A 24,661-nucleotide genomic window follows, 5' to 3' on the forward strand; every position below is an offset into this window, starting at 1 on the left:
GATACTTGATATTTATTTGTGTCTAGGCTTTGAAAAGTCAGGTATTTATTGTAGTCTTCTTAGTCTGGGCTTGTTTTTACCTGTTTTACATGAAAGGTTATTTAGACATTTGAAATGACTTGGGTGTAGTGATCTCAGCTTTATCTACTTCAGGGGCACCCCAAGCCGAGCAAAGTTGTGGTTTTTGAAGACTTGTAAAGGTAACTTCTTGTTGGTCTTGTACGAGCCTGGAAGAATTATCTAGCCTGCCGTAACCACTTCCTGGCTACTGCCTACATTTGCTGAAGTCCCTGGGTCTCCACAGTCAGCAGATGGAAAGGCTAGCCAGGACTGTGTCCTTCTCTTCAGAGTGGTGAGTTCCCCAGGCATTGGTTGGGTCCAGAGATCCTGTCTGGGATTCATGGACTAGAGTAAAAAATGTTAGAACCCCATGTTCTACCTGATGTAGTCCTTCCCACTTTTCCTTCCACTTTCTAAAGTCAAACGAGCCTTCCTCCATGGTCACAGCTACCACGGGCCCACAAGGAGTATTATAAGACTACCACTGATGTTCCTTTAAGGCCTAAGATCTTTTTAGTCAGCTTGTGATGAATGCTACCTGGCCTGAGACTCACGCTTCAGGGCAGTGAGCTAAAGTCTTGCCCAGGGCAGGTCCAGAAATGCAATTCAAGAGCCAAGTCCTGGAATCAGGGACCCTAAGAACTTGCTTGATGCTCTGCTTTCTCTGCCTTCCTGTGGCTGAGCTGGTACCTAAGGTGTGAGATCAATTCCTCTTTACTTTTTCCTCCATTTTTCTCAAGTAGAAGAAGTCCTGCCCCATATCCACCACAGCTCGAATGGTCTGCATCTCATTTGAAGCCAGGAAGTTTCAGAGGCTCACCCAAAGCCCTCAACATAGTAATTTGGTTTTACTGCTAGTTATTCAAGGCCAAGGGGCTCTTTAATTAGCAGGTTATGAATGCTTCCAGGACTGGGTTCTTTTCCCTTCTGAGCCAGCGTACTTCTAGTAATGCCATTCTAGAGCTAGTGCCTGGAAAGGGGGCCCCACGACTCTGACTGGTGCCCTATCCTGCTGTTGCTGGGCTGGTATCCAAGATGCAAGACAAAGTCTTCCCTACTCTTGCCACTCCCCCATTCTTCCTTCTTATCTCTTCAAACCTAGAGAAGAGTTCTCTTCTGGAACCATGAGCCGTGGATCCTGGGTTTAGGAGATGGGTGCTGCCAGCATTCACTTGGCTACCATGGCTGGTGTCTCAATAGGTCACATGCCCCACCATTCCACTGTCTCAGGTCCAGTTAAGCACTAGGCCTTACCTAAGATTTGCCTTCCTTCTGTCCTAGATATTCTTTCAAATTTATTTAGGGCTCCATAGCACTTTTGTCCACAGTAGTGAGGCTTGCAGGAACTCAAGTTCAGACTACTGGGATCGGTGAGTCCCCTCTGGGTAGGCCTTGTTATATGTTCCCCATGGGTGCACATCAGTTGAGTTTGGTCTGGTTTTGTTTTCTGTTATAATAAGGCAGCACTGAATTCACTACCTCAAAATTGCTGCTCTCACCCTCTCATCAGCACACAGAAAATCTATCCATAGCATGCCACCACTGCTGCCAGGGGATAGGGTGGTGATGGTGTCAGTGTTTCAAGACTCTTTACCTCTTCAGTGCCTCACATATGAAGTTAAAACCAGGTACTATGAGTGTTCACCTGATTTTTGGTTCATATAAAGGTGCTTTGATTTTGTAGATAGTTGCTAAATTGATGTCGTTGCGGGAGGGATGATCAGTGGAGGCTTCTATTCCACCATCTTGCTCTGTGTCTCCTACTATATCTGTTTATTTTTATACATTAATAACCAATTTATATATAGTAATAGATTCCTCATATTTTTAGGCACATATTTATTTAATTATTCTTAAAATTTTTTAAATATATTATTTATTTACTTTTTTGAGATGGAGTTTCACTCTTGTCGCCCAGGCAGGAGTGCAATGTGCAATGCACAGTCTCACCTCACTGCAACCTCCACCTCCCGGATTCAAGTGATTCTCCTGCTCAGCCTCCCGAGTAGCTGGGATTACAGGCATGTGCCGTCACAACCGGCTAATTTTGTATTTTTAGTAGAGACAGGGTTTCTCCATGTTGGTCAGGTTGGTCTCCAACTCCTGAACTCAGGTGATTCTCCCGCCTTGGCCTCCCAAAGTGCTGGGATTACAGGCGTGAGCCACCATGGCCGACCTGCTATGTTAAATATTGTTACATATGTCTAGTCCTTAAGAGGCATACAAGGTTCACAGAATAATTTACGTTTTCAAGCCTGCCAAATAATTTATAACAGAATTGGCTTAGAGTGTCCAAGTTTTGCATTTAGTCACAGTCAGTCATATGTGTCTCTATCACGATCTCCTAATGTGAATTTTAACCGTTTTCAATGAAGTGAATCAATAAGCTCATTAATAATCTATATCTGTTAAATATTAAGGTATGCTTGATCAGAGAAGAGCACTTTAAGCCAAGTAGTTAATTTGTTTAACTGTAATAACAAATTGAATTATGAGCTCACTATTCATGTTCTTCTAGAAATGAATGAGAGTTGTTATTATGAATTAACTTCTTAATAAGGATAATTGACATTTAAAGGGAAACAGGAAACATTGTAATCATGATATGTCATTAGAAAGCCCCTCTACAGATGGTGCAATGAGCTGTTTTCACTTCTACTCTCTGCCAACCTGTTTTTTTTTTTTTTTTGTATTAAGTATTAGGCAGCATGGACTAAGTCAATACAAATATCACTCTACCTCAAAGCCCACTTTTATAGTTAAGCCAATTTTTCCCTCCAATTCACTGTTTGCATAAACTGCATCAGGAGCTGAATAATCAGTTATTTATTATTTATTTACTGTATTTACTTTCTTGAAAAAGTTTGTACATGATACGAAAAGCACTACTTTTTTGTTGTATTATTCACTCACTTCTCACAAAAATTTGAATCACTAAAATTGAGAGGACATTACACCGCCACCATTGGCTTCATATGGCTTAGAATGAACAGTGCTTCTCGTTAACAAAAAAATAATGGCACTAAGAATTGAAGTGAATTAATACTTTTGCTATCCTGGTATACCCTAAAAAGACTGCAAAATCAAGCTGTGTTTCTAGAAACATAATGAACTTAGTAGTGGTTATAACAACAATAATAATAAATTGAAGAAATTGCAAAGTCAGAGTAGGAGGTCATAATGATAGCTTCTAGACAAGTTAGGCCCAATAATAGGAGATTACAAATGTAATGATCTTATTTTAATTTACATTAGTATTTTTGTAAAATTAATCTTAGTAGCCAAAAAGCATATTTATTAATATAATTATTTCAAGTAATTTTAAATCACTGAAAAATAAAAGCTCACTGTGGATAAATGTAGTTTGCAAATCAGTGTTCAACTTAAGTGACATAAATATATTTGACGATGTATCCATTATGTTTAATAAGTTAAAATAAGTAAAATTTGATAAACTGAATAGATGCTTATATGACATTATAAATGTAAATACACAATCTTCTCTGTCCAAATAACATTTAAACACATAAAAAAACTAGTGCAAACTGCTATGGTAATGAGATAAGGAAGGTATTATTCAAAGTTTTTATTTAAATTAGAACTTAAAATTTAAACAAAGTTTAAATATCAAAAATATATATAGATAGAAGTATTTCAGGTTTTAGAAAAATTATAAAGACTCAACACTGTAAAAAATCATGACAAATATAGGAAATAGCCAGTAACTTGGTATGGATTGGGCACAGCAACTATATTTAGAAAAAAAGAAAAATTCTAGATATAATTCTGGATATTAATCTTGGAAGCCCCAAGATTAATAATAAATTTTAGAATAAAAAACAGCAAAAGACAAAGAAGTTGGCTGAGCTAATAAAATGACATTATCTATTTTTAAACAAATTATCTCCACCAAAGAATACACTATTTGTAAATTAATATCAGAAGTGTAAAATATCAGAATTCTACAGTTTTATGCATCTAAGCAAAAGGCACTCCTTGCTCCTGATCCTATGTATTCAGTATTGTCGTGGAATACTGAGTCTGAATACAAAAAATGTTCTGTGCAATTAAACAGTAGAGAATGGCACAGTATTTACATAAGAATAAAATAATTAGCTCTATCCACTTTCATGGAAATAAAATGTGTATATATAATGTCAGCCTGGCCTATAAAAGCTTGGTAAATGATGGATAACTGCATTGACTCTTCTGTGAGATGAAAAAATCCAAACAGTATAAAGAAAATTTTTATACACTTTTAAAATAGGCTGTTTTTTATATATAATACATATAATATTTTATATATAATATATTTATATATTATATATAATATGTATTTTATATATCTACACACACACACACACACACACACACACTAAATTTAGCTGGGCCTTGTGTTTCATGCCTATTGTCCCAGGTACTCAGCAGGACCTTTAGAGCACAGGAGGTTGAGGTTGCAGTGAGCAAAACTTGTGCCACTGCTCTCCAGCTTGGGCAACAGAGCAAGACCCTGTCTCAAATAAATATGTAGTAGCTTAATTTGTGTTAGACTGGTGAGAGCACATAGCCCTACTCTCTTAGACTATGTCTTCAAGTTCAATGACAAAGACTAGTTATTGGAAACAACTCTTTCTCACAGTCTGAGTTCTTATATTGTAAACCATGGAATTTCAAATGCTGGCTCCATAATTAATCGTTATTTGTCCTTGGGCAATATTATTAAATTTGAAGTCTGTTTACTCTGATGTTATATATAACATCTAGTAAATCCTTATAATGAAGTTACTTCTAATCATTTTTATATTGATGTATTTGATAGATTATTATCCCTAAAAGGTCAAGGATAAATACTTGTTGTAATTCTCTGATATATCTTGAGCATCCAAACTATTGCTTTGCACAGAGTAGGCCTTCAATATATATTAATATCTTTGATAAATAAATACATATTAAGGGGAATACTTTAAGATTTCGTACAATTTGTTGACCTGCAGAAAGATATTGATTCACTGTGAAGACTAGATCTGATGTGATTATACTGAGTTATAGGGCAAAGGAACTGCAATCTAGAGTAGCACTGATGAAGAGAATTTAGTGGGTTTTCATGATAAAAAAGGAGATAGATTTTTGAGGTAACAAAATAATAGAATCAATATAAAATGACAAAAATAGGACATGAGAAGCCTAGTGGTCTAGAAAATACCTGCTTCTCATTCATTACATCCTGACCTTACTCCCCATGCCCCATTCCCCCACACACATGCAAAACAAATCTGTGGGTTAAGGTATGGGTCACATATTATTGGTAATTTAGTCAATACTGATGTTGTTCATAGGAAAAGAATTAACTTCAAGGGAGAATGAATAAATTCACTTTAAGCAGGAGAAGTCTGCAATACTCTTAGGGCATGTATCTATCAATCAATCAATCATATACACATATATATATATATGGAATGCAAAAGGAGATAAGAACTGAGTAAAGAGTCAGATGATACAAATATTATATTACAAATTATTATCATTATGATTAGGGATTGCCAAGGTTTTTCTGTAAACAACCAGATAATAAATATTTAAACTTTATAGGCTGTTTGATATCTGCTACAACTACTCATCTTTGCCACTGTAGCACAAAAGTAGCTACAGGCAAGGCATAAGAATGAAGAGCGGCCATGTTCCAACAAAAGCTTATTTATAAAACAGCTGCTAGGCTGGATTTGGCACATGGGCAAAGTTGCCAGATTTAGCAAATAAAAATACAGGACAGTCAATCGTATTTGCATGTCATAAAAATATTTTTAAAGTGTAAGTATGTCTCAGATATTGTATGGAACACATTTATACTAAGAAAAAGGTGTTGTTTATTTGAAATTCAAATTTTGCTAGGCCTCCTATATTTTATCAAGCAACCCCACCCAGGAGCCATAGTTTTCCAATTCCTGATTTAGAAACTTGAAATCAGAAAAAATAATGAGACTTAACCATGGCAAAATTGTATAGTAAAGGTAGGAATAATCAAATATGAATCTGTGAATATATATTTTAGCCATTATTTATTTAATTATTCATGTGTTTGTTTGTTTATTCAAGACAAGGTCTCACTTGGTCACCCAGCACTATCATGGCTTACTGTAAGCTTGAACTCTTGGGTTCAAGTGATCCTCCAGCCTCAGCTTCCTGAATAGCTAGGACGACAGGTGCCCATAACCACACCTGGCTAATTACAAAACTCAAACTATTAGTGTCCACTCAAAAAGTGGGCTAAGGACATGAATAGACAATTCTCAAAAGAAGATGTACATTGCCAACAAACATGAAAAAATGCTCAACATCACTAATGATCAGGGAAGTGCAAATCAAAACCACAATGTGATACTACCTTACTCCTGCAAGAATGGCCATGATCAAAAACTCAAAAAATGATTTGTGTTGGTGTAGATGCAGTAAACAAGAAACAGTGCTACACTGCTGGTGGGAATGTAAACTAGTAAAACCACTACGGAAATCAGTGTGGTGATTCCTTAAAGAACTAAAAGTAGAACTACCATTTGATTCAGCTATCCCACTACTGGGTATCTAGCCAGAGGAAAATAGGTCGTTATACCAAAAAGATACCTGCACATGCATGTTTGTAGCAGCACAATTCACAATTGCAAAAATGTGGAACCAACCTAAGTGCCCATCAATAACTAGTGGATAAAGAAACTGTGATACGTCTCTCTCATATATTATACACATCATATATCATATATATTATATATATCATATATATGATGGAATACTACTCAGCCATAAAAAGTAATGAATTAATGGCATTCACAATGACCTGGATGAGACTGGAGATGATTATTCTAAGTGAAGTAAATCAGGAATGAAAAACCAAACATTGTACGTTCTCACTTATAAGTGGGAGCTAAGCTATGAGGATGCAAAGGCATAAGTATGACATAATGGACTTTGGGGACTCGGGGAAAGAGTAGGAATGGGGTGAGGAAGAAAAGACGACTACGAATTGGGTGCAGTGTATACATCTCGGGTGATGGGTGCACCAAAATCTCAGAAATCACCACTAAAGAACTTATTCATGTAACCAAACACCACCTGTTCCCTAATAACCTATGGAAATTACAAAAAGTTTTAATCTTTAAAAAATAAAAAAAGAAAGAACCATCCCAAACCTAATAATTATAATTGGCAAAAATAAATTAGCTTACTGTAAATAAGTAAGAATTGGTTCAGTAAATTTCAAGCTACTATTAGAGATTGTGTATTTTGAAATTAGAAACCATATAATTTTGAATATCAAGTTACAGAGGATGAGAGGATTATTAAAAAAGTGGATTATTAAGAAAGTAATCTGAGAATATGAAGAATAATCTCAAATTGATCAATAATTTGATATATCACTTGAAAGTGAATCATTTAAATTAAAATAAATAATAAGATTATAAATAAACAAACAGTAGCATTATTACTTCACTGAAACAGTGCTTCTTATTGTGTAAATACTGACTCCATTGTGGAGGTTCAGTTGAGAATTGTTTTTAACTATTTTCTAAAGACTTTGTGTACAATTTCATTAATTATATCCTTGAATGTCTGATCCAATTAACCAACTGAACTCTTTAGTACTGGAATTTCTTTTCTTTACTGTTATTATTATTTTTTTGAGACAGGGTCTTTCTTTGTTGCACAGATTGGAGTAAATGTGCAATCTTAACTCACTGCAGCCTTCACTTGCCCAGTTAAATTGATCCTCCACCTCAGTCTTCTGAATTCCTGGGACTACAAGCATATGTCACCAGACCTGGCTAATTTGTATGTGCTTTCTGTTGTTGTTGTTGTTGTTTTCTCCTAGAGAAATGTTCTCACTAAATTGCCCACGCTGGTCTGGAACTCCTGGGCTCAAGCAATCTTCCTGCATCAGCCTCCTAATGTGTTGGAATTACAGGCCTGAGCCACTGTGCCTGGCCTAGAATTTTTTTATAGAAAGTTATTTTTTAATAATGAGTTTAATTTAATTAATATAGTTATTCAGATTTTCTGTTTTATCTTTTAATTTTGGTAAGTTGCATCTTTTCAGAAATGTGTGCATTTTACTCAGTTGTCACGTTTGTCAATATAAAGTTATATTCCCTTATTACGGTTATAATATGTGAAGGGATAAAACCTGCTTTAGTCCTGACATTATTGGATTATTTTTAATTCATTTTTTTGACCAATGTAGCACAGGCTTGATCAATTTTGTTTAAAGTAAATAGCTTTTGACTTTGTTAATTTTTTCTATTTCACTGATGTATGCTCACAAATTTACTAACAAGTCATTCTATGAAAAAGAAACATGCACATGCATATTTATAGTAGCACAATTCTCAATGGCAAATATATGAAATCAACCTAAATACCTATGAACCGATGAATGGATAAAGAAAATGTGGTATATATACACCGTGGAATACTACTGAACCATCACATGAAATGAAATGATGGTCTTTGCAGCAACTTGGGTGGAGCTGGAGGCCATTATTCTAAGTGAAGTAACTCAGGAATGGAAAACCAAATATTGTATGTTCCCACTTACAATAAGGCTTTAGTTAATATATTACACAATTGCATTATTTTTCAAAAATCTAATAGAATTACTTCAAACTTTTAGATGACAGCTGTAAAAATATGTATTTTATAAAAAATGCATTTATTTTAATACAGATTATAATAATAAAAAATGTATGGCCTAAGGAAATTTGCCTATAAATCAATGTATCTTTAAGGCCTTCACACTTTTTGCACCTAAGATGTGCACTTTACTTTTGGTGCTTGTTTCTTGCTTATTTCTTCTTATTTTCTTTCTTTATTCAGAAAGCATTTATTAATCGAATGACAACTCTGTTCTGGGGATGAAAAAATATAGAAATACAGAGTTACCCTCAAAAAGCTCATAAAAAGACAAACTACCTTATTACAAATAAATGTGGTGTTTACTGGAGAATAGATGACGTGTCAAATTATAGGCATGCCCACGATAGAATGATGTTTGAACAAAGTCTAGAAGAAGTAAGTTCATTAGGGCTGCAGAAAAGCAAAAATGTATATGCTAGGTAAAAAGAATAACATGATCTAAATCATAAGAGGCTGTCATGACTGGGAAAATACCAAATATGAACGGAAATAAGTATAATTTTTAAGTTTATCTTACTTTTCTCTTTTTTAACCCTGGAATTACTTTTGCTTATCAGGTGATCATTGTGGGTCATTTTTCCTTTTGGTAATTAGGTTATGCATATATTGTTATATTTAATTTGTTTAACAACTTTTTGAGGAGAAAGTAAGAGAATTGACTTTGACCCTGTTTTACCAAAGAAAAACAATGTCTGAATTTTATGACATTTGGAAAAAACACATGAGAAAATGATAACACTAATTCATATAAATCCTAAAGCTAAAGTACAAATATTATGGAGGACATATTAGAGAAGATATACATAATTAGAAGGGATAAATTCTATTTCACTCTTATTCTTTCATCTAATGAAGACACAATGAAAGTACTGAACAAAGAGAAGAATATTTTAACATTAAGATTAGTAGTATTAGAAAATAAGGAGTCGTGAATGGGCATACTTGTTCAAAGAAGTCAGTCTAAGAGATAATGCAAATTTAATGTGATGTAATATCAAGTGTCTACTTCAAAAGAAGTAAAATTGCTTTCAGTGTCCGCTGAACCACCTATAGATGATCTATTTTAGACTCCTAAATTTAAAATTAACTTAAGAATGGACAAATGACTAAGATAATAAAAAATTTGAAAGCAGTGTTATCTGAGAAATACAAAAGGGGTTGAAAGTTAATATTTGGAATAAAATGGCAAATTTTCTTCAAATATTTGAAAATCTTTCTGTAGAAAAAGAAAAATACTTCTGTTTTTATTCAGAGAGTGGAATTAGGATGATAGTTGTTGGAAAGTATATTAAAACTTATGAGAATTCTAGAGTGGTAGTTAATCAAAAATAAAATGTATAATATGACAGATTGATGAGCTTTCTTTTACTAAAAAAGATACCAAGGAGACTGATTCACTATCTAGAGTCTCGTAGAGGGAGACTGATTTTGAAAATGTATGCCTGGTATAATTTAAAAATTTTCACATTAAGAATATGCAACTAAAGATCAAAAGGTATGCATAAAATATTAATTTACGTTTAATTTACTGTTTTTATTTATCTTGCTTAATCATTTTAAGTTCAGATTTAATACATCTGTTATTTTCTTTGATTGTTCAAAGTGTTAGATGCAGAATTCAAATACTTTTAATGCATATTAATTTCCACAAACTTTAATAGAACATTAAGTTAAAAATACGTACTGACAATTCTGAAAAAATAATATATTTATGTTTATTACATTTATCTAATATTTTCAGAGCAAATGAGACAACTTCCTGAAACCTGGAGAAGGAAGGTGATACAGCTTGCTTTCTCAATCTACGAACAAATGGAAATACTATTCTGGATAATTTGTAATTAAAACTTTTAGGTTAAAAATAATTGGAAACTCAAGTAAAATCAAGTAATCTGGAAGCTGAAATTATGATGACAAGGACCTAGACTGGGGCAGAAATTCTGAACAAAGTTAAGGACAGTAGACTGTGCCCTGAGCCTGTATAACTCATAAAGAGAAAACTGAGATTCTCAATCAATGCTGGGTATCTAAAATACAGTAACATTCTCATAATAGGAACTAAAATTATCCCTTCTTACTGGGCCTGGTGAGGCAGAAAGGAGGTGTACAATAGACACAGACCTCTGAGAGACAGAGAGAAAAAAATTTCCGTGTGAGAAGTCAAAATCTCAAACCAGTGTAGGAGTTAGTGAATCAAAATGTATTCCACCCACACATGCAGGCATCCAAAAATGAAAAATTAACATAGTGTCCAGAGCTGTTAAATTCTCCTGTGAGAGCAGACGGAAAATTTAAATCTGCTCTATAGAAAAGTTTTCTGAAAAATGTATTAACAGTAGACTTTCATCAAAACAAAAAATAACCCAGCAAATCTATTTTAACTGAGCTTACAATCAAAAAGAACACATCTTCAGAGAATACAACAACAAAACAAAACAAAACAAACTAAACTCATTGTAAGGAAATATTATAACTATAACATAAAATAGCTCTCTTGAAGAAACACAAAAGAACAGTCTAAAAATAGAGTAAGTACATGTATTTTAAAATTGTAAAAGAATTTCATTTTCTCCCTACGTAATGAAAAGGATAACATTGAAAAAAATCATTTTTATAAAGAAATAAATAAACTATCTCGAAATGAATACACATTTTATAAGCACCCAATTTCTTGCATCAAATCTCTTTTCGTTCAAAATAACTGGATCCCTGCAGTTAAACCCTTTCTTAATACATCAAGGATTTACTCCTCTAGAAACTCTTATGCAGTAATGTATGTGTTAATAATATTCATGTAATAATGAATTGATTTTAAAAAGTTTTCTTGGGTATAGAGATTGATTAATGTTTCAACTTAAAATTTAGAGTATCTTTAATCATATTTTTAATGTTTATTTTTGTACATTGTTATGGCTAGCTCCTTAAATATGCTAATATAATTATACAGCATTAGAATATCTGTGCATCTATTAAATCACTTGTTGACAGATTTGGAAACATTTTTTCAATATGAGAGCAATCTATTATAAATTGATAACACCAACGCCTGATATCACACTAGGTTTGTTGCTGTTGAAATGCCTTCTGTCTTTCATATTAACTCCTAGTACTGCTTTAGCAAGTGGCACATTTTAAATAGTCTAATTATTATTATTATTGGCATCATGTAATGGAATTCATGGACTAATTATATTTTGACAGATAAAGAAACAGTAATCTCAGTTACAGTAAAATTCTGACAGCATGTCTAAAGGACTAATTTAGGCGCTAGCCACCCTATATCACGAGTAGCTAATCTTGGAGGTCACATTTTGTTTGTCTTGCTTATGTAAAATCATCTAAAATAACTACCAGGATGGATTTGTTGCAGGACTTTTCCGTAGTTCAGCTAAAGACTGGGTTCTTTGTCCCACAGCCAGGAAAATCTGGGCTCACAGACAATTTGAATGGTGAGTAAGACAGGGTTTTATTGGGTGAGAAGGAAGAAAAAGGGGAAACAGGGACTCTCACTAGGCCAGGATCCCAGCTGGAGCGCTTCCCGCCTGGCCATTTAAATGCCTGGTTCCATACAGGAAGAAGAAGAGCCAGGCTCCTCCCTGCTGCAAATGTCGTGAACTTCCCAAGGCTCTACCTCAGTGGGCAGGCTGGTTGAAGTCTCTCCAGGGACCACTTCCCACCTGACTGGCTCAGAATAAAGTTGTGTAAAATGACATGAAGAATGATGAGTATGTATATCTCACTTGTAATAAACCAGCACAAAATGTAGTGTCCTCTCCCCTTCTAAAAAGCTGTTTATCGTCTGTCATTATCCTGTGTTTTAGCACAGCATTCTTATCTGATTTGGCCAGGCTGTGACAGATTTACCTAGAATGGGTTAACTCATCTAACTCCTGTATCTGTATTCCCAGCTAAAAAGGCAGGATGTCTGAAGCCACTCTCTACTTGATCTCTTATTAGTCAATGGATGGATGCATCTTGATTAGTTCATGTAGTAAGAGAAGGAATTCTATCAGCACTTGAGGAAATGTTCCAATGAGCAAATACTTTTAATTTCTCTACCTGTGTTATATCTGCGGATATCCTACAGAACAAGGCAAGTTATACGGCCAAACCCACATTCAACATGAAAGAGAATTACCCAATGTGTGTATAGAAAGTGACGCTTCATAGAACATATGTTTAAATATTTCTATAGGGTAGATTAATAGGGGAAAAATAAAGTTCATGCGTGCTTTATAATTTTTTACATTGACCAATAAGATAATCAAACTAAAACCTTTTGCTCCAATTAAATGCTAAGCAATCAAGTGTCTCATTTTATTTTGCTTTTGTATACATATTTTTCTAGATTGAGATAAATCACCGATCAGGAATCTCAAAATTTGTGTTTGTACTTCATATTTTAAACAAAAAATGGAGATTATAGATTATATGTCAGTGTTTAAAAATATAATTTAAATCTTGCTGAATCTGACTCACTCAGATTCACTTTCTAGACAAAAATAAATAAATACATCAAAAATTTAAAAATATATACTTAAAGGCCTTCCTGTGTGGCTGCTATCCTTTTATGACATTTTTGTGATTTCTCTCTTTATATACGGGTCAAAAATTATTTGAACTTCCCATTCATTAATCAAAGATGATTTTCAGTTTATTAAATCCAACAGCCCCCTGTAAATTATAAGCAAAAACTCATCTGGTTCTTCTATATCTGTATTAATGTGTATTTTTTTCTTCCAATAGGTTCTTTATCTGTCCCTTAGATATTGTTTATTTCAAGATTTCTGTCAAGATCTATTTTCTTCTCAAATATGCTCTACCGGAGTAATCTTATGGTTCCTGATGAGAATTAAACATTAATTATTCTTGATTTATATGTGTAAATCCATCCTTTCAGTTGAGTTTCAGGCTTAAATTTCTATATTTTTGCATCAATAGCATGACTATACCTCGTCAATACCTCAAATTCAATGTGCCCAAAGTTTTATGTCATTTTCTTCAAAACCTAATCTTCTTTTTGTCTACCTCATTTTGAGCAGAGAGAGACCTTACCCACAGGAGCCTTTGTTGACTAATGTTTTCTTTACTCAGTCTAAACAATAAAAAATGTATTCAGTCTAGACAATTTTCTAACTCCAAAAGCACTTTAAACCTGCAAATATTCTTTTGTAAACATTGCTAAATTTCAAATTTCTTTCATTCATCATTTATGCTTCTGACATCTACAATATAACTTTATTTTTAATCCCCTTTGCACTTTCTTGCTCTTAACATCTGCTCTGAATCCCCAACCCCTGGGCCATGGACTGGTACTAGTCCATGGCCTATTAGGAACTAGGCCTCCACAGCAGAAGGTGAGGGGAGGGTAAGCATTACTGCCTGAGCTTTGCCTCCAGTCAGATCAGCTCTGGCATTAGATTCTCATGGGAGCGTGGACCCCATTGTGACTGCACATGTGAGGGATCTAAGTTGTGTGCCCCTTATGATAATCTAATGCCTGATGATATGAGGTGGAAAAGTTTTATCCCCAGCCCTCATCCTTGGAAAAATTGTCTTCCACAAAACCGGTCCCTGGTGCCAGAAATATTGGGTACTACTCATCTAGAGCATAGAGGCAAGGGGTTCTGTTAAAATCCTGCCATAAACAATACAGTCACTGTATTAAGCCGTTCTTGCATTGCTATAAAGAAATACCTGAGACTGGGTAATTTATAAATAAAAGAGAATTAATTGCCTCAGGGTTCTGGAGGCTGTATAGGAAGCATAGCGCCAACATCCTTCAGCTTCTGGGAAGGCCTCAGGGTGCTTTTACTCATGGGGGAAGGCATGTCACATCGTGAATGCAAGAGACAGAGAAAGATTAAGAGAGAGAAAGAGATGCCACACACTTTTAAACAGCCAGATCTCATGAGAACTTGCTCATTATCGCGAGGACAGCACCAAGGGTATGATGCTAAATGATTCACGAGAAATCAGCTCCCAGGATCCAATCACGTCTTATCAGACCCCACGCCCAGTACTAGGGATTCAACATGAGATTTAGGCAGGGACAAATATACAAACTGTATCAGTCATCCTCTCAAAGAATTATGTAGCCCAACATGTCAATAGTGCAAAGGTTGAAAAATCCTGGCATACATTGATTCATTTTGGTGATGTGTGAATTTAGCTATGAAATATAATAAACCTGCACACACTGCACATGTAGAACTGAAAAAATAATACATAATTAAAAAATAATAAAGTAAAAAACAAAAACAACATTTTGATACATACAGTTTCTTTGATATAATGCTTAAAATTAGACATTTTAGGAAAAAAAAAAATCCCGGGATTTGCAGATGTGACAGAATAAGCAAAATGCTTTAGAAAAAGCTAAACTCCCTCTTCTGGGAGAAATATTGAAAGCTTGTATTGGTGCCTTACAATTTTTTTTTTACATATTGTTTCTTTACTATCAAAGAATGAAAAATATAAGTAAAAATACTTGTAGACATTTTCTTAAATTTGTGAGCCAATTTTTTACAGTTATCTTCTCCTCTGAAGAGCAAATAAATCAGAAATTGAAACTAGGTATAATCATTCACTGTGCCCTTCAAAGGAAGATTAGGAAGGGCACATATTTGATTCAACATGAAACTCTTAAAATGCTTGAAAGATTAGAGATTCAAAAAGCAAATTTGTGTGCTTGCTTTGGTTATTATATTCTCTTCTATTGTAAAAAATTTAAGAGAGATTACATAAAAAGCATCCTTAAAGCATGAGGACATCATCTAGTGGTAATACTTGTAAAGCTTTTGAAATTCCTAACATGATATATAATAACGTTATATTTTAATTGTGAAAGTTTTTTACCTGGCTATCATGGATTATCAACAATCTTCTTATCAACTCCCTTGTCAAAAATTAAATCCAATATACATTAGGCCTTGCATCTTTTTCAAAAATACCCCATGTATAAACTGTTTAAAACTTTTAACCAGAGGAGATTAGAAAAAAAAAAAAAAAAACAGAATAAATCTAAGTGTAAACTAAATTTGTTATAATGTCTGTTTAAACAATTCATATTGAAATTCACGAATGACTCCTAATTAAATTCAACAAATACTGCTTACACCTAATATGTGCACAGAATTATGCTAGGACTCTTGCAAAATAGTCAGTAAAAATTTGCCTGATATAAAAGAATTTACTGTTTATTAAGAGAGATGAGACGCATACTCACAAATAAACATGAAAAAGTAGAATATCATTAATGTTATTGGTAGATATGAGAAATAATAAGTTAGGCCTCATTTGATACTATATTTAAATTGTCTGTCCCAGTCTGCTCCGGCTGCTATAACAGAATGTCCTAAACTGAGTGGTTTAAAAGACATTTACTTTTTACAATTCTGATGTCTGGAGACCAAAATGCCAGCTGATTTCTTCCTGGTGAGTTCTGTTTATGGCTTGCAAAAGGTTTTCTTCTTACCATATCCTCATAGGGCAGAGAGAAAGAGGGAAGAGGGAAAGAGAAAGAGACACACACACGGAGAGAGAAAGAGAGAGAGAGAGACAGGGTGAAAGAGAGAGAGATGGAGACAGTATCCCCTTATGTCTATTTGCCTATGGATACTAATCTCACTCATAAGGGCTCCACCCTCATGACTTAATTACCTCCTGAAGGCTCCATCTGTAAATATAATGAAACTGGAAGTTGAGGGCTGCAACATATGAATTTGGGGAAAACACAAAGCATTGTCCTTCAATATACAGAATTTTGATAGGTTGATTTGAGGGAGAATATCAATACCACTAGGGCCCAAATAGCAGGTTACCATTAACAACAATGTTCTTTGTGCGTACCCTTCCTGCCTGTCAATCTTGAGTAACATGGGTAATTTAGCTATGACTATAACTAAAAATATTATCAACTATTGAAAGGTAAAGGGACTATGTATGGTCTGGTAATATGAATTTGGCAAAAACATTAAACCCACTTCAGAAAAGAATTTTTGTGACTTATTTCACATGACATATGATGCTTCGAATAGAATTTTATGTGGAAATGATGTCTATATTTTGCAATAATTTCTTATGCAAATGGCTTACATTTGAAAACACCCTGAACAATATTTTTTTTCCTAAAACAAAAAAAGCAGGGAGAAAAACATGCCAAATACCTGACTCAAATTTTTTCCTTTGTTCTAGCAGTCTTTTAGGAGCAATAATGGCACTAATAATTAAGTCAATAAGAACATTTGATGAGTAAATAAAACATTCGGTGAACAGCATTTCCAAATATCACCATTACAGAGTGCAACTCAGAGTGTTTGCTAGAGGCTGAACCTCATACTCATCAAGGAATCTAGTGAATGACAGTTAATGCAAAGTCAGTTTCAGCAGAGGCTGTGGTGTAAGAGCTAATTAGGTTGCATCAAAGATAATATATTAGCTTGGCCAGAAATTCACTTCTGAATATTGACTTTCTCTTATGAGATATTATAAAAAATGTTTTACACATATTAATTGCTAATGTGAGACTTACATTTTAAAGCTGAGATAGTGGCAAAATGCAATTTTGTATATAAAGGTAATATTTTCTATGTACTACCAATTTGACTCAAAGGAAACACACACAAAAAGTTTCACCAAGAGAATTATGACCAAAATAAGATAAATTTGTTAAAAAAATCCCTCAAATGAAAGAGACAAATATAGTTCAAAGATTCAGATTCAATATTTGTTTATAAATATCTATTAAAATATATAATAGATTAATAAATTTGTAAATTATATAGAATTTGTGACATGCACAGACACAAAAATAATGAAACAGATTTTAAAATATAGGAAAAACCAAACATATAGTTAGTTTTTAGTTAGAATAGAAACCAAAAAAAATGGAGAAAGCTCTAATAAGAAATCCAGTTCTCCTAGGAAGATACCATAATCAAGGGGAGAGAGAGCCATGTGTTTCTGGCTATATGACTATACCTGCCTGGAATGGAATTTCAGCTATGCTGAACTTGGCAGGTGGGCGAGGGAGGGAGAGAATCATGGTTCAACTGACACATTCTCACTGTCCCTACCTAGTATTAGTGGATTTTTTAGTATATTTCTTCATCTGTAGTATTCCCTTATGACAATTTCCTGATAATTTAAATGGTTGTTTTTTCAATTCTGACCAGATATGCTTGTTTCAGTCCACAGAGCATCTCACAATACCATCCAGAATGGGGGATTCCCATATAAAATTTGAAAACAGTTAAAAATACCACTGTCTATTTTATGAAAATAATTCCTGAAAGTCTCTCTCCTTTCTCTCTCTCTTTCAGGCACAGTGATTGGGAACACTGCAGTTTGCCTTGATCACTCATACTACTACCGCTTATTTGTAGGGTGGAAAACCTGAAAAGACTGTAGGCTACTACTCCAATCCTAAAGCAGGGATGTCATTCGGAAAGAATCATGTGACTGCTTCTGTCCCAAACTCAGAACCATTGCTTAGAGATTTTGCCCAGGGTGCAATGCAGGGGAAAAAAAAAAAACAAAAAAACAAAAAAAACCTCTGAAAGTTTCCCAAAGAAGTGGACTTTACTAAAACAGAGTTTGAAAAAGTTAAAACATAAGGGTACCCTCAAAAACAATGGGAAATTGTTGACAGGTAACTAAGAGAAGAAGAGAAGGGTGGTAACTTCATGAGATATACAAGTTAAACCATTGGTCCAGTAGTTTGCCAGAAAGAATGATGAAGACATTGCTAAGAAAATGCCTTTCTGGGGCTGAAAAAAACAAAATCTTACCTCAAGAGCTGCCCCTGCAAAATAATCTATATTTAGTTGGTATTAAACTAATAATAAAGAAAAGAAGCCGCTCAGAAAGAAAACTCAGACTCATATGGCTTCCCTGGTGATTCTACCAATCATTTAAAGAAGAATTAATACCAATACTTAACAAATTCTTCCAAGAAAAATAGAGGAACGTATCCCAGAAAATTTTATGAGGTCAGTATTATGTCGACATCAAATCCAAAAAAAAAAAAAAAAAAAAAAAATCAACAAGGAAACAAAATAAAAACTACAGACCAATATTTTTTATGAATGCAGCCAAAAAATTTCTCAACAAAATACTAGCAATATAGAAAAAGAATTATGAACCATATCCAAGAGGGAATTATTCCTAGAACTGAAAGTTAGTTTAATATCTTAAAATCAATTAATGTAATAAACCATACCAAATGAATAAAGGGAAAAATTACATGACTATTTTAATAGAGGTAGAAAAAGCATTTGACAAACTCCACCAATTCTTTATCATAAAAACACTCAACAAAGTAGGTAAAGAAAATAAATGCCTCAACCTGTTAAACAGCATCTAGGACAAACCCACAGCAGACATCAAACTTGAGGGTGAAGGACGGAATTCTTTCCTTGTCTTAACCATCTACCAATGTACACTTCATGAGTAAACTGTATATTTGGTTTGATACAATTTTGTTTTATGTCATAATTATTTGATACTATTTGTATGCCTAAAATTTCTCAAAATATATTTTAAATTTACTGGCACTGCATTTTTCATAGAATGAACATAGGTGTGTATATGTCATCTTTGTCATTCCTAAGGTAATTTTTTTCATATTTGCCATTTTCTTAGATATTTACCATTTTCTTAAGAACACCATATCTGTTCCTGTTTTGTAGGCTTCTAAACATATACACTTTCTGTTTTCTCTTTGGTTTCTATTCATTGTTATATGAGATTATCATTATTATTTTGAAAAGACATACAGTTTTATTTTAGTTTCTCAAATTAGTGTCTCATTTCAAACTTAGTGATTTTCAAACTTTTTCTGAAGCAATGGGTTCAGGCTGTAATAATACTTCCATGTGTCACTACACTCACGTATCTCATGGTTTTTATATAGCATACTTAGTGTCCTTCAGTTGAGGCCATATTTCCTTTGCAACATATTCTTTAAACCAAAAGTTATTTAGTAGGGCTTTTATTAAATTTCCAAATTTATTGGTGATATACAACACTATCTTTATAATTTCTAATACAATTGACTTTCTTAGACAATATAATATATAATTGATATTTAAAATTTTGAGTAATTTTGTTATCTATTAAGTCGTTGCTTCTGTAGATGTGCCGCTATATTTTTAAATTCTTATTTCCTGTTATTTTTTTGAGGGCAGAGTGCAACATAATTCATCATGTCAAACATGTTCATGTTACGCAAATTTCTTATTTGTGTTGCGCAAGTGTTCTGTGCATTCTACATTTTTGTCCATCAAATATAGAGAAAATACAGGTCTGATATTCTGTTATTATTTTGTTATATTTTTAAATCGTTGAATTCAAAGCTTTAAATTTATAATTGTTATTAACATTGATATGGAATTAAATTTGTCTTTCATAAATGTATACTGAATACATATACTAAATTAATATATTCATGCATACACAAATACATAACTATATGACTTTAGTCCTGACCATTGTCATTCAGTGCCAGATCAAAGCAAAACAAAATGCCTCTTTATAACTGAATCCACTCCGATAATTTTTCATCTTGCTCTACCTATAATAAAAATAATTGAATTCAGAAACAGAACTGAAGGTACAAAATAAATATGGCAAATGACTTCATAAGCTGTCTCCGTGCTGTTATAGAAGTATAATCGGTAGACATTATAAGATGTCAGCTTTTGTCTATAGTAAATATAATTTACACAGCAGAAAAGAGTGATTAGAGTCAGATCACTGAGAGGCTAATGAAAAAACCCATCGGCACAGATGTGGGTTGTTCATTTTGTAAAAGATCAAACAAATGACAAGTTTTGAAGGTGTTTTACATGCTCTGAAACTCATCACAGACATGTTCAATCATGCTCTGAGATACAAAACAATCTAATCATTTTTATATTAAACAATTCAAATCCTATGGATTGTGGTTCACATTTAGAAAGGCATTAACTTGAGTCATTCATGGCTTGAAAGTTAAAGTATGTTTCATAAATTGGATTGTAAGAAACATTAACAAAAGAGGGCCCTAACAAAATATAACATTGTAAAGGGATGGGGCTTGGAGGGAACAATAAACCAAGATCAAATTGCAAAACTAGATTGCAATAGCAAAATAAATAGATCTGATATGCTGTTAAAAATAACAGTCTACACATTTGTTTTGAAAATGATGTCCTCTAATAACAATTAAAGGAGTTATTTGAAAAGTTTCATGTTTTTTGTAGTCTAGTTAATGAGATTGTAGAACAGAAAACATTGCCAATGGCTAAGGAAGATGGGATAAAAAAGAAAATTATGCTGCTTTAGCATCTTTTGGTAAATGAGTGCTGTTGCTTATTCATGTAAAATTGAACCATGAGGGAAAGCAGGGAAAAGCAGAATTATCTAAGAAAACTCTTGGAAGGACACTTAAAAGAAACTAGGAACATATGAAAAAGGTGAGGTTAGCAATTCTTATTTGTTGCATAGATATTTATCCATTTTATAATATTTTTCTAGTTAATAAATGCATCTGTATAATATCCTGCATACTACTCATACTATTTAAAATTCATTGAAGTGTTTGATATTTTGGAAAGAAAATTAAGCATGAAGATTTTAGAGAATCACTTTGAATATAGGATTTTTAACATTAATCAATAATAGAATATTTGCAACAACATGTTTTCTTAAGATAAATATGTGTGCATTATTCTTGGCTAGAGTTCTGTTTTTTATGTGGAAAGTAAAATACAACTTTTGGAATTATTTTTAAAAGATATTGAAGAAATAATCCCAGAAACTAAAGTAAACTTATTTAGATAATTATAATAAACAAAGAATCAAACAAAAATGCAGCAATTGCAATAAGAACAACAAAGCAACAGTGAAAGTAAAATAAAGAGATCATTTCAATTTGCTTGATAGTAAGCCATTATTTATCATTGCATTTATCTAATAAAGGGAATGGGAAATTGAAAGATATAATGTTATTTGTTCTGAATATACTTGGAAGTATTCAGAAAAATACAAAGTGGTAAAGAGAAAAACAAAACAGCATACATTTTCCATGATAAACATTTTTTTAAACAATTAAATTTTCACAACAGAATGGCTTGAAAAAAAGATATTAACTCTTTTACATCTGAGTAATACACCAAAGCCTCAATATTCACATCAGTAAAAAATAAAAATAGCTTAATTCATTTTTGAATTTATATAAGCTAAATTTTACTTTGTGGTGTACAGTTCTATGAGTTTTGAAATATGCAAAAAGTGATGTATCCATAACCGTAAATTTCCCTCATGCTGCTTCTTTTAGTCAACTTCTCTCCTCTAGCAACCACTTAAGTGTCTTATCCAGAAAGTCACAGAAATGAAAATATATACTAGGTTGCCTCTGGCTCTTTTTACTTAACAAAAACACGTCTGAGAGGATAACATGATGTTGTGTGTATCAATAGTTCTTTTTTTTATTGCTGAACAGCATGGATGTGCCACAGGATTTTTGTTTGTTTGGAGTCATTTACCGGATAAAGAGTGTTGGAGTTGATTCTAGATTTTTATGATTATTAGTTTAAAATGCTACATTTCTATACAGATTTTCCACAAACGTAAGTTTTTCTTTCCCTTAGGCACTAGGAATGGAATTGCTGAGCCAGATAAGTGTATGATTAGTTTTATATAAAACTTACATACACTTTCAAAAGTGGCTGTGTTGTGCATTCCCATCACCAGTGTATGTGAGTGCCAGTTATTCTGCATTCTGGCAGTACTTGGTATTGCCAAGTTCCTTTTTGTTTGTTTTTCTAATTGCAGCCTTTCTATTGGGTGTGTATGGGGTAGAGTTATGTCATTTGGATTTTAATTTGTACTTTCTGGATGACAGAAGTCCATTTATTTGAGAACAGACTTATCAGGGAAGTTTAAATGACCACACGTCTATGGTGAAATATGTGTTCAAATATTCTGGCTACATATTATTGTTTTGTTTTGTTTTCCTATAAATGAACATATATCAAGAAATAGACATATTGGGCTAAAATATTTGCAAATCAGATATCTAACAAAGACATCTGACACAGGACTTATAATATAATTAATATAATATCTAATCTAATTTAATATAATATATAATATGTAAAATGTGCCTTTCCACCACTTTTTAAAGTTGGAAAAATTATTTATTTGAGGACAATTTTCTTTTGTAATAAAAACATTTAATTTTATAAATTTCCATCTAATTGTTATTTTTATCACATTCCATTAATTTTGGTATTTTGGTTTTTCAATTCATTCAAATAAAATATTTTAAATTCCCTTTTGGCCTTCCCTTTGAACACATGTGTTAATTTGGATTATGGGCATTTTATCAATACATAAAATTGTACATATTTATAGGGTACAGTGTGACATTTCAATGCATATATACATTGTATACAAATCAAATCATGATATTTAAGCATACTCATCACCTCTTACATTTAACATTTCTTTGATTTGTGTTGGTTAATCAACAGATTTGGGGAATTTCCAAATATCTTTTTGTTATCAACTTCTGTTTTAGTTCTCTTGTTGGCCAAGGAAATACATAACGAGAAGGACAAAACAGCAGCTGAGAGTTGTAATGCAAATAGTGGGAAGAAGAAAGGTAATCTGAATGTTTCTGTGAGATGGTGTACAAGAAACACAAGAAAAGACAGTTGAGTTATTTCAGAATACATTTTTTCTTATTTTGAATTTACATTGTCTAAACTCTCTTACACTTTAACATTGCTAAAATTGCTACAATATTGGATCAGGAAGCTTTCTGCATCCATAATAATAAACATTTTGGTAATGGACCATGTCTTTGCATAAAGCACAGTTTCTCTGCCCTAGAGATCTGTGGAGCTTTGAACTTCAGTACTACTGACATTTGGACCAGATAATTATTTGTCATGTGAGATTGTCTCATGAACTTGAGAGAGATGGTTTAGTGTATCTGGCAGAAGAAATTTCTAAACAGCAAAGCATTCAAGATGTGACCTGGCTTTTCCTAAAAGCACACAGTTATACGCATTCACAAAGAGAAGATCTGAAATTGAAACAGGTTTAAAAGGGAAAAAACATAAAAGTTTGGAAATTTGCAGCATGGCCATACTGTATTAAAAAAAGGAACAAACATATTTTTTGGGAGAAATTCAAGCTAGCTGCAAAAATTTCCACAATTAATGAGAAGCCGAATATTAATAGCCAAGAAAATGATGAAAAATGTCTCCAGGGCATTTCAGAAATCTTCACAGCAGCCTCTGCCATCACAGGCCCAGAGGCCTAGGAGAGAAAAATGGTTTCATGGGCCAAGCCCAGTGCCCCCACTGGTCTGTGCGGCCTCAAGACATGACACTCTGTATCCCAGCAGCTTCAGCTCCAGCTGTGGCTAAAAGAAGCCAACATACAGCTCAGGTTATTGATTCAGAAGGTGTAAGCCCCAGGCACTGGCAGCTTTCAAGTGGTGTTGAGCTTTTGGGTGCAGAAGACAAGAGTTAAGCTTTGTAAGCCTTCACCTAGATTTCAGAGGATGTATGGAGATGCCTGGATGTACAGGCAGAAGTCTGCTGCAGTGGCAGAGGCTTCATGGAGAACCTCTACAAGGGCAATGCAGAGTGGAAATGTGGGGTTGGAGCCCCCACACAGAGTCCCCACGGGGGCAATGCCTAGTGGAGCTTTTGAAAAGAAGGCCACCATACTCCAGACCCCAGAGTGGTAGATCCACCAACACCTGGAAAAGCAACAGGCCATCAATGCCAGCCTCTAAAAGCAGCCATGGGGACTATACCCTGAAAAGCCACAGAGGAAGAGCTGTCCAAGGCTTTGGGTGCCCACATCTTGTGTCAATGTGCCCTGGATATGAGACAAGGAATCAAAGATTATTTTGGAG

The sequence above is a fragment of the Symphalangus syndactylus genome, chromosome 16, assembly GCF_028878055.3.
Source record: "Symphalangus syndactylus isolate Jambi chromosome 16, NHGRI_mSymSyn1-v2.1_pri, whole genome shotgun sequence".
NCBI classification, from domain to species: Eukaryota; Metazoa; Chordata; class Mammalia; order Primates; family Hylobatidae; genus Symphalangus; species Symphalangus syndactylus.